Source organism: Aplidium turbinatum, chromosome 14, assembly GCF_918807975.1.
Source record: "Aplidium turbinatum chromosome 14, kaAplTurb1.1, whole genome shotgun sequence".
In the NCBI taxonomy this organism is placed as follows: domain Eukaryota; kingdom Metazoa; phylum Chordata; class Ascidiacea; order Aplousobranchia; family Polyclinidae; genus Aplidium; species Aplidium turbinatum.
In genome coordinates this window covers 6605779-6621991 of record NC_137485.1, presented here as the reverse complement: position 1 = coordinate 6621991, position 16213 = coordinate 6605779, and the positions used below count along the sequence as shown (strand labels likewise).

General features: G+C 39.5%; 1 pseudogene; it reads left to right on the top strand.

The window, feature by feature from the left end:
- Positions 1–12193: 12193 nt before the first annotated feature.
- LOC145783044 (small ribosomal subunit protein uS3 pseudogene) lies at positions 12194–13002 on the top strand (annotated as a pseudogene).
- The last annotated feature ends 3211 nt before the right edge of the window (positions 13003–16213 follow it).

The window sequence follows — 16213 nt, the reverse complement described above, 5'->3', positions numbered from 1 at the left end:
GATAGGAGGCGCATGTGGCAAGCAACTGCCTATTGAAGGGAGAATTTCAAGATTTTATGAGTAAAGCCTCGTGGATTGTAATATCAAATTCGGTGAAGCATTTGCGTAGGCTACACTTCTAAAATAATTCCAGGAATGATTTGTTGTTTGAACAAGTTTGGCAATCGAGTATAAGATCTTTAATGACACTTTTTCTGTTGAGAGCAGTTAAATCCAAATGCTCTCTCAGTCTTGTGGCCAATTGTCGAATTGTGTTTATTTGACCGAATAAGATTATGCCCAGTTGGAAGATTTGTCCAGCTTGGACAAAAGTATTGTTGCTGACAAAACAGTTCGAACTAGTTTAAATTTCCACGTCACTTCCGTCGAAAATTCCAGCTTTGTGAGGCAACAATGCAGTTTTCCATTCCACAGTTAATTCCACGGTGCTAAATACAGCGTGGTATCAGCAGGTGAGCGACGCACAGCTGAGATAGCTCTTTGGACGATGTGCAAACTGGGAAACACCTAACTACTGCATAGAATTAACATTCTCTGTTTTCGGTTGTATCATTCAGTAGCCTATTGACTATTGTATATACCGGTAATTACTTCTGTCTGGCTGTCTTGGACTTTTTTGGCGGTGACTCATAGCGGTCATGTTGTCATAGCTGTCATAGGTGACTCATTTTTTTTTTTTTTTTTTTTGTTTTATTATCTTTATCCTGCATTGCGGGAAAGCGGACTTGAGCGCTATGCATCGGTGTACGCCTTCCGACGTACACCTGACCCACGCTGCAGCCGACTGCAATGTCTGTTTCCGGTTGTCTACTCTACTTATGACTTAAATTTGGTACTACCCATTACTCGAAATCGATCACTGGGTAGAGGCAATTATCGTAAAGTTTCTTGCCCAGAGAAACAACAGCAAGTGCAAGCGGCTGGAGTCGAACATGCAGGCTCTCGACTGCGAATCCAACGCGCTAACCACTCGGTTGTTGTATCTATAAGCAGTGGCGGCTCGTCATAAGGGACAGCGGGATTGCCGCCCCCCCCCAACATTTTGTGCATATGTGAATTATAATACAACAATGAAAACTATTAATACTACAAAAAGTGCTCAATGCCAAGCAAAAAGGCAAAGCAGAGTGAATTAAATCCAATATAGTTATTACTATCTGAAGCCTTTACAAATTGTTTCACCTAACGGATCATCAGAAGGTCTGAAAAAAAAAACATGCAAATAGTAAAGAATCTATAATTCTGAAAAGATATTAAATATTACAACTGTAATCTAATCTGCTAAAAAAAATCTCTAAACCTGTACTTCCTGAGAAGATATTAAATATTACAACTGTAATTTAATCTGCAAAAAAAACCTCTATACCTGAATTCCTGAAAACATATTAATTATTATAACCGTAATCCAATATGCAGAAAAAAAACCTCAGAGTTACTAAGGGCTACCTTCATAATCAATTTGTCCCAATGGAAACCAAGCAACATGATGGCAACATTTATGACATCACAAAGAAGCAAAATGCGTTTGTGATGATCAGCGCAACCTGTAGTAACCTGAACAAAATGAATAAAAATTGTTTTTAAACCTGTAAAAATTAAATGAGATTTATAACCTGTAAAAATCAAATGAAATTTAATTTTTTCAAAATTATAACCTGTGAAAATCCCAAGGAATTGTGATGATGTAACCTGTAGTAACTCGAACAAATGAAATAAAATCTGTTTATAAACCTGTAAAAATTAAATGAGATTTATAGCCTGTAAAAATCAAATGAAATTTTTTTAAAAAAACCTGTGAAAATCAAAAGCACCGAACTATCTAAGGCAGTTTGGGACCTTAAAGACAAGGGTGTTGATCCTAAAATAACTTGGTCTATCCACAGCTGTGCTCGGCCTTATAGTGGAGGTGGTCGTAACAATTGTGGCCTATGTTTGGCTGAAAAGCTGGCCATTCTGAAAGCTGATAGCGGCCACCTTTTGAACAAGCGTTCGGAACTGATCGGCAAATGTCGTCATAGAAACAAGTTTAAACTCAAGTACTTCAAAATAAAATGAATTCCTTTTGATTTTCACAGGTTTTTTTAAAAAAATTTCATTTGATTTTTACAGGCTATAAATCTCATTTAATTTTTACAGGTTTATAAACAGATTTTATTTCATTTGTTCGGGTCACTACAGGTTACATCATCACAATTCCTTGGGATTTTCACAGGTTATAATTTTGAAAAAATTAAATTTTATTTGATTTTTACAGGTTATAAATCTCATTTAATTTTTACAGGTTTAAAAACAATTTTTATTCATTTTGTTCAGGTTACTACAGGTTGCGCTGATCATCACAAACGCATTTTGCTTCTTTGTGATGTCATAGATGTTGCCATCATGTTGCTTGGTTTCCATTGGGACAAATTGATTGAAACTTTGTCGTAACGGATGAAGGTAGTCTTTAGTAATTCTGAGGGTTTTTTTTTCTGCAGATTGGATTACGGTTATAATAATTAATATGTTTTCAGGAATTCAGGTATAGAGGTTTTTTTTGCAGATTAAATTACAGTTGTAATATTTAATATCTTCTCAGGAAGTACAGGTTTAGAGATTTTTTTTTGGCAGATTAAATTACAGTTGTAATATTTAATATCTTTTCAGAATTATAGATTCTTTACTATTTGCATGTTTTTTCAGACCTTCTGATGATCCGTTAGGTGAAACAATTTGTAAAGGCTTCAGATAGTAATAACTATATTTGATTGAATTATAATACATATAGATAGTTTTGCCATGTTTTTTTAAATTTATTTCGTTTGAAGAAATAAAAAATTCTTAATATTAATTTTTTTTGTAATAAAACAATCAATTGGCAACCCTGGGTCTGCAAATTGAGCAGGTCCTGTGTTGCTTGTTCTTTCTTTTATGAAGTAGGTTTTTCAGAAAAAAGTTTTCTAGCATCACTGAACAAGCGCTGTGGGGACCAGTGCTTCCACTTTAAAGGATTTTATCCCGAAATCGGGATTTTTCAACGCTTCGAAGGATAAAAAAAGGAAATGAAGATAGGAAGGATTTTTTAAGAATTTTTAACAATTTTACAAGGAAATTTTATCTTAAAAAGGGAATTGTTGTTTTTAGCAACTTTAAAGAACATTTTATTATTATTCTTTTTCAAAAGTTCTAAAAACGACTGAAATAACGATGATCAGCTGGTTTCCGTCGTCACTCGCCATGCGGAACCCCTCTCACTCTCTTTCCCATTCTCGCCTTTCCGTTGCTTGATTTCTATTCTCGCCATTTTTGGGAATTGGATGTGAGTGCAGTGAGTGAGTTAGTTCTCAATTCTTTTAGTTAAAACTAGGTAATCCGTTGATTTACAGTTGAACTTGAGTAGCAATGACAAAGTTCTCTGAGCTTCGACGTACCGTTAGGTATGATAAGCTTAGGCTAGTGGTAGATCCTTCCGGTTAAGAAAAGTTTGTCATAGCCTATGCTAACCTATTATGGTGTCATAATAATAGAGCTAGCTAGGCTATGTATGTGTATACAACATAGTATATACAGTCACACTGAGTCAGTATCATGAATAGACCTAGTATCCTGAAGTGTTTCATCAGTCTCAAATGATTGTGAAGAAGCTACAGACAAGGAGAAGAAAGAGATAGCCTGGCCTATAGTGTTAAGTTAGCGCATCAAGGAAAACTGAACTAAACACAAAAATAAATTTGTTAATGGATAGATAATTCGTTACTGGACATTTACCACCTGTACATTTTCGGTGTATAGGGATAGGTTAGGAGTCCGGGTAAGAAAGATAATTGGTAAATGATGTCCAGGTCTCCAGCTGGTAAAGGTCCCAGAACCGACTAACCGACAAGCAGTTTTTTGGCTGGACAGTGAACAAAGGAAGTAAACCATGTTATTGTAAAATATGTGCTGCTTTTGTGCAGCCTACTGTTCTAATAAAACAGCGTTACTTCGACATACCGGTGCTACCAGGGTCTCTGAGAGAAATTTTCACTAGGGGTACGAAGAGTCATTCCGGGCCCCCCTCTCGCTCCGGGCCACCTTTGTCTTAGGCAAAACGCGTGATGTTTGCTTAGGCGTATTACACACCATACAACATTTTACTGCAGAATTGGACACCTGTGCGCAATAATAGTATCAGGCTGCAATAAAACTATTATTTTGTGTTATGTATATCATGTGATCTGTCCCTCGCCAATTTGTGTATCCTGCATTGAATTTGTGTGTTGAGAGGTGTCGCTTGTACATCTTCAATGTACATTTTTTTACATAGAATTTATATTAGATAATTTTACATATAATTTTACATGGAATACATAGAATTCGTTTTTTTTATTTCTTCTTGATGTAGCTTATAATTATTTCTGAAGAGGACACTATGTGGTGTCGAAAACGTTGGATTTAGTAGTTTTTTCATGTTTTTTTTGTGTGTTTAATGTTAAATCCGTTAACGTTACTGAGTGTTATATGTATCTGGTACAAGCCAAGCTCTCTACCAAGGCTCAAACATAGGGTCTGCTACTATATTCGGTGAGTCCGATTCGGTGAGTTCCTATTCGGTGAGAGCCTTTTTCGGAGAGTTCCCTATTCGGTGATTTTTTGAATTTTTTTTTAAAAATTATCGGGTACCGTAGCCTAATTATCATTGCCGCTTTTACATCGTTTTAACGCCGCTAAACGTTGAAATAAGACCTAACCCTATCCCCTAACTCTGACCCTAACGCCTAACCCTAAAACGGCAATGATAATTAGGCTACTGTACCCAATAATTTTCAAAGAAATTTCAAAAAATTACCAATTAGGGAACTCTCCGAAAAAGGCTCTCACCGAATAGGGAATTCACCAAATCGGACTCACCGAAACGGGCCATTCCGAAAACATAACGTCTTGTTAAAACATAATCAAGTTAATCATCTGACCAATCTTAACCTTTCTTCATTAACTTTTACATTCACCACATGCCCAGCACTAGCAGAGGTGAACGAGAGATGCTCCGAAAGTATTCTCCGGCTCTTGCTCTAACTCCGAAATTCATTTTGAAGTGAAATAAGCGTTAAACTACCTTTGTCAAATAGTTTTTTAAAAACAAACAAAAAAAACACCCGGGCTTTTTCTCAAACCTGCTTTTGCTACACTATGCCTCTCTCCCCCGGACAGGAGAATAACTAATTTTTATGATTTAATTTAGGGGGCTTTTAACAAAACATTCTTGCACGTAAAGAATTAAATTACCACTTTGGGCCCCTAATTTGCTCGCAAAGCACTCGATTACCTTTCTGGGCCCTTTTGATAGATTACGGGCCCCCCAGGACTAAAAAATAACAACTTTTATGCTTGAAATCAGTCGTTTAAGATGGTTTTAACCAAACATTTTACGCGAAAACTATAAAACCACAATTCCGGGCCCCCCAACAAACACAGATCTGGGCCCTCAAGGGTATGCCGTACCCCCCTCTCATTGGCCTTGGGTGCTACTAAAAAAAAAATTGAGATTAAAATAGCTTTAACTGAGATGATAATAACTTTAAAATTGTATTAATTAGCACCTTTTTTAACTTAAATAACGTCAAAAATAACCTCGCCTATGAAGGAAATTTTGAAGGATTTCCGACTGAGAAAAAAGAGATTTTTCAGGACAAAAAAGAAAACTGAAGAGGATTTATCAATTCTCAGAAGTGGAAGCACTGGTGGGGACTGCAAATGGAACAGACCCTGGTCAGGGATTCCAACGTTGGTTCTCGTAAGGTTAAGCGTGTGGAAGCTATTGGTGATTGAGTAAAGGGATCGTAGGTTACTTTACTTGATCTGTGTTTTGAGAAGTCATTGAGACAGACTGGTTTTGATGTGAAGTAAAGCCAATTAGCCTACTGTAATTATTTTTAATCATTTCAGACCAGTAGAAGCATGAGATGTATTGTTCACGCTTGTCTTGAAAAGAATTGTTAGGCTGTGATATTTTCAAGTAAGACTTACCAATAGCCATGATTCAGATATTAACTGTAGGCTACCCATTTTAAGGCATCTCATGTAGAGCTAAAAGGGTTATATAAGCCTAGTATAGCCTAGTAAAAGGACACCATTGAAAAAGTTTTGTGTCCGGCATGATGTAGATGTTAACTGTAGCCATTTTAAGGCATTCTATATAGAGCTAAAAGGGTTATAAGTTATAGTACAGTATATAGCCTAGTAAAAGGACCCAACTAAAAAACTTTCTGTGTCCGGTACAGGTTTATAATTATTTATATTAGGTTACTGGTTGATGCAGCCCCCCCCCCCACATGTTTTAAAATCACGAGCTGCCACTGTCTACAAATTATAATTAGAAACTGAAAATCAACCGTTGAAAACCACAAAATGGGCTACCAACCAGAGAATGCCTAGAATAGGCCTACTGTGGCCGGATGTCAATGACTTCACAATTTCGGATTGGTTGTTGTCACTTCAATGAACTGAAGTTACTCACAGATTGTTCAGCACCGGGGAAAGTTATAATCTAAAATTGTAGCTTAGTGCACAACAAAGACATTGTTAGTCGTGGTGTAAAATTTTGTAATTTTCGGGTTCGTGCTTTAAACTACTTGCTAGATGTTTTCTAAGATTATCTGCGTACACTAAAAAAAGTAGTAACGCAGGCAGACAGATTAATTATTTGGAAGTGTGAGAACACTCTGTCAGTGACATATTTTTAATTGCTGTAGAAAAAGTAGCATGAAAGGTTGTATTAAGGCTGGAACATTATTTTGGATAGGGCACCACCACTGAATGGGCAATGCAAATGTAGCCTTTTAAGAGTTATATTGGACTTCCCGTGACAGCACCGAGTATCAAATACGGGCCGGTTGAGTGAGGCACCATTTCACCAACCGCTAAGCCACTCAATGCTCAGTGCGAATGTAGCCTTTTAAGAGTTATGTTAGACTTCATGTGACAGCACCGAATATTGAACACAGGCCGGTCGAGTGAGTCAAGACTACACTAACCGCTAAGCCAGTCTATGCGCAATGCGAAACTATAGCCTTTTAAGAGTTATGTTAGACTTCCCGTGACAGTTGAGTCAGGCACCCCTCCACTAACCGCTACGCCACCCAATGAACAATGCGCAGGCCTCGAAATTCGTTTTGTTGACGGCGGACAAACGTGTCCTGTCTGAGCAGCTATCTCGGCGGACAAATTAAGTCTCACGGCGGACACACCAGTTTTAACGTCGATCGTCATGCTTAATCACTTTATCTTGATAATTCTTCGCCATTTGAGAACTACACAGTAGCCTAGATACGGTTTAGAAAGATTTTTAAAATTTCAGCGAAGTCATTCTGAAAGGCTTTCATCAACCAATGACGTGCGCTTGAAGAGTCAAAGCGCCCTGTAGCTGCTAATACGCGGCATGACTGATTAGCTTCCACCGAACGAGGTCGTGTGGCTTCTTGCGTCACAATGCTCTGGGCACGAGTCGGAAAACTTCTACACTAGTGCTACTATTTTCTGCTGTGTAAAGTTTCACTAGGTTTTTTTCTTTAGGTTTATTTTTACGTGTCATGTGAGCGAAAGTGAATTTTCCCAGAGCCTTTTCTTTGTTACTATAGGCCTAATACCAAAACGTAACAAATTTTGCTGCATCTTGCTGTAACAGTCTACTCCTATAATCTAATTTTGTAACCAACCTTGTCTTATCGATATTACTCGGAGATCAAAGCCAAACATTGTGACGTAAGACTTCAACAAAGTTGCGCGTGATTAGTGTAGAAGTACATACTCTCATCGATTCTTAGCGAGGAATTCACCTTTTTTACGCTGATTCAATATCATCAATTGTTGAAGCAACGTAAAAATCGAAAGCTTTCCTGCTTGAATGGAAGCTAAGGGATACAGTATTCACATTTTCTAGATGCGCGGAAATTACAGTATATTCTCGCAACTATTGTTCGTGCTACGTAATGACGATTTGTATCGCTAGTTCCTGTGTTATTTCTCGGCGGACATTTATGACCGATCTAGATCAGTGGTTCCCAACCTGGGGTTCGCGGACCCCTTGGGGGTCCGTGAGAAAGCATTTGGGGGTCCGTGATTACCTTGAGGAATTTTGAAAAAAACGAAAAGCGATCTTTTTACTTTCATTTCTCTCATTAAATTTGCTTACGTTGAAAAAGTTTCGGCATGGCACTTTGGGTCATCTTGATATTCAAATACTGCTGACATTTCTTGAATAATTCATTCATTTTCTTATTTGAACAACTGTTTAACGTGATATTTTCCGCAGGAGTCATAGCGGCAATGCAATATGACACAGCAGTGGCGTAGCAACGCAATATACCGCCCTTGGATTTTTGCACGAAATGCCGTCTCCCCCTTTTAACAACGCCGTAAAAGCTGATTAAAATTCCACACAACAGAAGTAAAGCAGTGTTTGTTTAGTTTTATTGAAAGATCCAAATTCAATACGTCTAGCTTTCATTGAAGCAAATTTAGAAATCATATCGTTATTATTATCATTCATTGGCTGACTTTTTCCAAGGATCACTTCGTTGTTGTTTTGCTTAAGAGTTATGTTAGACTTCCGTGACAGCACCGAGTATCGAACACGAGTCGGTTGAGTGAAGCACCACTTCACTAACCGCTAAGCCAATCCATGCGCAATGCAAATGTAGTTTTTTAAGAGTTATGTTAGACTTCCGTGACAGCACCGAGTATCGAACACGGGTCGGTTGAGTGAAGCACCACTTCACTAACCGCTAAGCCAATCTATGCGCAATGCGAATGTAGCCTTTTAAGAGTTATGTTAGACTTCCGTGACAGCACCGAGTATCGAACACGGGTCGGTTGAGTGAGGCACCACTTCACTAACCGCTAAGCCAATCTATGCGCAATGCGAATGTAGCCTTTTAAGAGTTATGTTACACTTCCGTGACAGCACCGAGTATCGAACACGGGTCGGTTGAGTGAGGCACCACTTCACTAACCGCTAAGCCAGTCTATGCGCAATGCGAATGTAGCATTTTAAGAGTTATGTTACACTTCCGTGACAGCACCGAGTATCGAACACGGGTCGGTTGAGTGAGGCACCACTTCACTAACCGCTAAGCCAGTCTATGCGCAATGCGAATGTAGCATTTTAAGAGTTATGTTAGACTTCCGTGACAGCACCGAGTATCGAACACGGGTCGGTTGAGTGAGGCACCACTTCACTAACCGCTAAGCCAATCTATGCGCAATGCGAATGTAGCCTTTTAAGAGTTATGTTAGACTTCCGTGACAGCACCGAGTATCGAACACGGGTCGGTTGAGTGAAGCACCACTTCACTAACCGCTAAGCCAATCTATGCGCAATGCAAATGTAGCATTTTAAGAGTTATGTTAGACTTCCGTGACAGCACCGAGTATCGAACACGGGTCGGTTGAGTGAGGCACCACTTCACTAACCGCTAAGCCAATCTATGCGCAATGCGAATGTAGCCTTTTAAGAGTTATGTTAGACTTCCGTGACAGCACCGAGTATCGAACACGGGTCGGTTGAGTGAAGCACCACTTCACTAACCGCTAAGCCAATCTATGCGCAATGCGAATGTAGCCTTTTAAGAGTTATGTTAGACTTCCGTGACAGCACCGAGTATCGGGTCGGTTGGTTGAGGCAACGGGTCGGTTGAGTGAGGCACCACTTCACTAACCGCTAACCCAATCTATGCGCAATGCGAAAGAAGCCTTTTAAGAGTTATGTTGAGGCAATGTGTCGGTTGAGTGAGGCACCACTTCACTAACCGCTAACCCAATCTATGCGCAATGCGAAAGAAGCCTTTTAAGTGGTATGTTACACTTCCGTGACAGCACCGAGTATCGAACACGGGTCGGTTGAGTGAGGCACCACTTCACTAACCGCTAAGCCAGTCCATGCGCAATGCGAATGTAGCCTTTTAAGAGTTATGTTAGACTTCCGTGACAGCACCGAGTATCGAACACGGTCGGTTGAGTGAGGCACTACTTTACTTACCGCTAAGCCAATCTATGCGCTGTGCGAATGTAGCCTTTTAAGAGTTATGTTAGACTTCCGTGACAGCACCGAGTATCGAACACGGGTCGGTTGAGTGAAGCACCACTTCACTAACCGCTAAGCCAATCTATGCGCTATGCGAATGTAGCCTTTTAAGAGTTATGTTAGGCTTCCGTGACAGCACTGAGTATCGAACACGGGTCGGTTGAGTGAGGCACCACTTCACTAACCGCTAAGCCAATCTATGCGCAATGCAAATGTAGCCTTTTAAGAGTTATGTTAGGCTTCCGTGACAGCACCGAGTATCGAACACGGGTCGGTAGAGTGAGGCACCACTTCACTAACCGCTAAGCCAATCTATGCGCAATGCGAATGTAGCCTTTTAAGGTACACTTCTTCTTCCGTCTCAACTTGAGGTAGCGATTTACTATTGCTGCTAACTTCTTCTGTTTCTTTGGCAGAGGCAATTTTTACGAACTTCAAAATGGCTCCTTCATTCTTTTTTAGTTCCCATTCTTTAGCTTTCTTTTTCTTTCTGCTAAAGCTCCACTTGTTTTTACTCTCTCATAGACAAAAATTAACTTTAAAAATTTGCAACTTAAATCGTTCTGGAATCTGCAGCACAATAGTTAAAAAACAATAACCATAATTGCAAATTTACTGAGTTAAGTTAAGTGATCTATTTCAGACCTGAAACTTCAAACCTTTCACAAATCTAACCCATCTTCACTCATGAAGATGGAAGAATCCCGTCTATCTACCACTGACAGATGGTAAAGGTGGCAGTTGACTCGACCTCAAGGTCCTTTCCTGTCTCCTCACAAATAAACTGAAAACAAATCTAAACTTAACTAATAAAGCTAAATTGACTGAACAATGAACTAAGAACTAAAATAACTTACAAGTTACAACCGATATTCTATTATGACTTCACAACATGAGTAGGCCTATCATTATACCATCAAAAATACTACATCGTGAGTCACAGTCTAAAAAAGTTGCAAATTAGTTTAGAGGCAAAACTTGTGTAATTTTTTGGCTTCACTTGGATTAGTGTTAACTTAAGTCGTTTAAGTGTGAGTCTCTCTGAAAATAAATTAATGATATGGTCTTTATTCGTTTGAAACGTTATCACATCTTGCCGCCCTCCGGCAACGTGCCGCCCCTGGATTTATCCACAAGATCCAATGGGTAGTTACGCCACTGTGACACAGTACAGCAGTGGTTCCCAACTCGTTTTTAAGGCAACCTATTTTGAAAAAAAATTCAGTTCGGTAAAATCTTGCAACCCAAGCAAATTGTCGTAATATTTTAAAAGCCATACAAGATTGTGTTGCAAACAAACAGCACTACAAAATCAGTAACTTTTTCCGAAAATAATATGTTTATCAAATCACTAATGAGATAGGTGTGCTGGCTTGCTGTCAGTGAGTTTTTGAAATCGAGGCGTTATTTTGCTTAGGCATAGCCGCATGTCGGCTTTAACTTCCAGCCGGTTTCGCTGTTCAGTTTTCAATACACACATGGCGCTAAATCCAATCTTATAAAGCTTGTTGCAAATGGAATCTGTTTTTAAATCCCTAATTGTGAAACTGTGGGATACACTTTGTACATGGAAGCCCAAAAGTGGATGTTTGCAGAATTTTTGGGGTATTTGTCTTTAAAGGACGCAAAAGAAATACGGTTTGCTACTTCTGTTGTTATGTCCATAGACTGCAATGTGGATGGAAAGTTGAGGCAGATCTTTTCCAACAAATGGATCAATTATCCAATCATGTTGGTTATTAAGTGTTAGAGATTCTTCATAGTAGTGCACAAACTTTTTGGCAAACTGTTTCTAGGTGTCTAATTATCGTTTGCTTAATATCAACTTCATTGCCACAGATATATTGCGTTAGCTGAGGAAATATATCGTAGCCTACTCATCTCTGGTGACATAACTTTTCCAGAATATGAGTTTTTTGTGGTAAGCAGAAACTTTTGCGGCGCGATCAATCACCGTAAAACCGTTGCCTTGCATAGATAAATTTAGAGAATTCAGAGAGTCAAATATATCTGCAAGGTAAGCAGCTTTTGCGTTAAAATCTTCTTGCAAAAAATTCTCGGCTAATCTCACACAGTTCTGTTGCCTCAGGAAGATAGCAATCTCCTCTCGCAAATTACAAACTCGCTTCAGGACACGACCTCGTGACAACAATGATGTCAAAAAAGCGGAAGTTTGTCCTTGATGGACTCTTCAAAGCTGAATTAAATGAGCTACTGTGGCGAGAATTGGCGGAAGATGGTTATAGTGGAGTTGAAGTCAGAGTTACTCCTTCAAGAACAGAAATCATCATTCTTGCAACTAGAACACAAAATGTTCTTGGTGAAAAGGGTCGTCGTATTCGGGAATTAACTGCTATGGTTCAGAAGCGTTTTAAGTTCAAAGCTGATGCTGTCGAGCTATATGCTGAAAAAGTTGCGAATCGAGGTCTTTGTGCCACAGCTCAGTGTGAGTCATTACGTTACAAACTGTTAGGAGGTCTTGCAGTAAGAAGAGCTTGTTATGGTGTACTACGATTTATCATGGAATCTGGTGCAAAAGGTTGTGAAGTCGTTGTGTCTGGCAAACTTCGAGGTCAGCGTGCAAAGTCCATGAAGTTTGTGGATGGCTTGATGATTCATTCTGGTAATCCTGTAAGGGACTATGTTGATACAGCTGTTCGGCATGTTCTACTTCGACAAGGTGTTTTGGGAATTAAAGTAAAGATCATGCTTCCCTGGGACCCAACTGGAAAGATTGGACCCAAGAAGCCTTTACCTGACAACGTCAGCATTGTTGAGCCAAAGGAAGAGGAGCCCATTACTGGACCAAAAAGCGAACGTAAAGGAGCTAAAGTTCTTCCTGATGCAATGCCAGTTCCCCAGCAAGCTCCCATGCCATCAATGCCTCAGGGTGTTCCTCCTGGTCAGCCTTTGTCATAATAACCCGGAGTGGAATAAATAAATATATTAAATGTAAAAAAAAAGTCCATACAGCACTTGGGGCTTTGTCTTTGATGCGTTTTACCACCAGACTATGCGTGGTCCAACGTGTGAAAAACTTTGTCATAGTTTGTCCGACATAGCGTTCGTGACATATAGTGCACGTTACAATATACATCCCGTAACTTTGTCAAGTTAATTTATGTTTGAGATTAAAATTTTTGTTGGGTTTACATTTAATAATAATAACAACAATAATAAAAGCGAAAATTGTTAAAACTTCTTGCACTACGATCATGCTACAAAGCTTTCCGATGTCTCGACATGAAACGGTTCATGACTTGTGTTTATATTTTCCAGTTTTGTGATCGATCTCTTCACGTTTTAAATTTTTTTTATTGTTATTTTTTTCGCCCAAGATACAATATGCCTGAAAAACAAGCGACCCAAAAAAATTATCAGGCCACCCAACTTTGGGTCGCGACCCATGAGTTGGGAACCACTGCAGTACAGTAGTTGAGTAGCATAATTATTACAATAGTATGTTGAGTTTCAGGCAAAATTGAGCTAGGGGTTCGCAGAATTAATAATTTGTCTAAAGGGGTCCGTGACAACAAAAAGGTTTTGAACCACTGATCTAGATCAGTGGTTCCCAACTCATTTTTAAGGCGACCCATTTTTAAAAAAAATTCAGTGTGGTAAAATCTTGCGACCCAAGCAAATTGTCGTAATATTTTAAAAGCCATACAAGATTGCGTTGCAAACAAACAGCACTACAAAGCAGTAACTTTTTCCAAAATTAATATGTTTATCAAATCACTAATGAGATAGCTGTGCTGGCTTGCTGTCAGTGAGTTTTTGAAATCGAGGTGTTATTTTGCTAAGGCGTAGCTGCATATCAGTTTTAAGTTCCACCCGGTTTCGCTCTTTAGTTTTCAATAGACACTTGGCGCTAAATCCAGTCTCACAAAGCCAAGTTGTTATAGCTGTGCTGGCTTGCTGTCAGTGAGTTTTTGAAATCGAGGTGTTATTTTGCTAAGGCGTAGCTGCATATCAGTTTTAAGTTCCACCCGGTTTCGCTCTTTAGTTTTCAATAGACACTTGGCGCTTAATCCAGTCTCACAAAGCCAAGTTGTTGCAAATGGAATCTGTTTTTGAATCACTAAATTTGAAACTGTGGGATACACTTTGTACATGGAAGCCCAAACGTGGATGTTTGCAAAATCTTTGGGGTATTTGTCTTTGAAGGACGCAAAAGAAATACGATTTGCTGCTTCTGTCGTTATGTCCGTAAACTGTTCTGCAACATAGGCCTAGATGGGAAGTTGAGGCAGATCTTTTCCAACAAATGGATCAATTATCCAATTATTTTGGCTATAAAAGTGTTAGAGATTCTCCATAGTAGTGCACAAACTTTTTGGCAAACTGTTCCAGGTGTCCAATTATGGTTTGCTTAATATTAACTTCATTGCCACAAATAGGCCTATATTGCGTTAGCTGAGGAAATATGTCGTACTCATCTCTGGTGACATAACTTTTCCAGAATAGGCTATGAGTTTTTTGTAGTAAGCAGAAACTTTTGCGGCGCGATCAATCACCGTAAAACCGTTGCCTTGCATAGATAAATTTAGAGAATTCAGAGAGTCAAATATATCTGCAAGGTAAGCAACTTTTGCGTTGAAATCTTCTTGCAAAAAATTCTCGGCTAATCTCACAAGTTCTGTTGCCTCAGGAAGATGGCAATCTCCTCCCGCAAATTACAAACTCGCTTCAGGACACGACCTCGTGACAACCATCGCACTTCTGTGTGTAGCAGCAATGCTTGATAATAATCAGAATCCATGTCAGTGCACAAAGACGAAAACAAACGTCGATTTAGTGGACTTGTTTTGATGAAGTTTACACGCTTCACATCATTCAACACTTCGTGCCGCTCTTGAGACAGCTTTTTTGCAGCAAAGGCCTCTCTGTGGAGAAAGCAATGAGTTCATACATCACTTGGGGCTTTGCCTTTGATGCGTTTTACCACATCAGACTATGTGTGGCCCAACGTGCGGAAAAATTTGTCATGGTTTGTCCTACATGGTGTTCGTGACATATAGTGCACGTTACAATGTATATCCCGTAATTTTGGCAAGTTAATTTATGTTTGAGACTGAAATAGTTTTGGGTTTCGCCCTGTTGGGTTTACATTTAATAATAATATTAACGATAATAAAAACGAAAACTGTTAAAACTTCTTAAACTACGATCATGCTACAAAGCCAGCAAAGCTTTCCGATGTCTCGACATAAAACGCTTCATGACTTGTGTTTATATTTTCCAGTTTTGTGATCGATCTCTTCACGTTTTAAAATTTTTTTATTGTTATTTTTTCGCCCAAGATATGCTTGAAAAACAAACGACCCAAAAAAATAATCAGGCGACCCAACTTTGGGTCGCGACCCATGTGTTGGGAACCACTGATCTAGATGGTACTTCCCGCGGACATCACATGCTGTGACGGCGGCCTGAATGCGAATGTAGCCTTTTAAGAGTGATGTTAAACTGACGTGACAGCACCGAGTATCGAACACGGCCGGTAACCGCTAAGCCACTTATTGCTCAATGCGAATGTAGCCTTTTAAGTGTTATGTTAGACTTCCTGTGGCAGCACTGAGTATCGAACACGGGTCGGTTGAGTGAAGCACCACTTCACTAACCGCTAAGCCACTCAATGCTCAATGCGAATGTAGCCATTTAAGAGTTATGTTAGACTTCATGTGACAGCACCGAACACGGCCGGTTGAGTGAGTCACCACTCCACTAACCACTAAGCCAATCTATGCGCAATGCGAATGTAGCCTTTTAAGAGTTATGTTACACTTCCTGTGACAGCACTGAGTATCGAACACGGGCCGGTTTAGTGAGGCACCATTTTACTAACCGCTAAGCCAATCTATGCTCAATGCGAAACTAGCCTTTTATGAGTTATGTTAGACTTCCGTGACAGTTGAGTTAGGCACCCCCTCCACTCACCGCTACGCCACCCAATGAACAATGCAAATGTAGCTTTTTAAGAGATTTGTTAAACTTCTCGTGACAGCACTGAGTATCGAACACCGGCCGGTTGAGTGAGGCACCACTTCACTAACCGCTAAGCCACTCAATGCTCCATGCGAATGTAGCCTTTTAAGAGTTATGTTAAACCAGGGGTTCTTAAACTTTTTTACCGCGGACCCCTTAAAATAAATTTTGGTTTGCGTGGACCCCCTT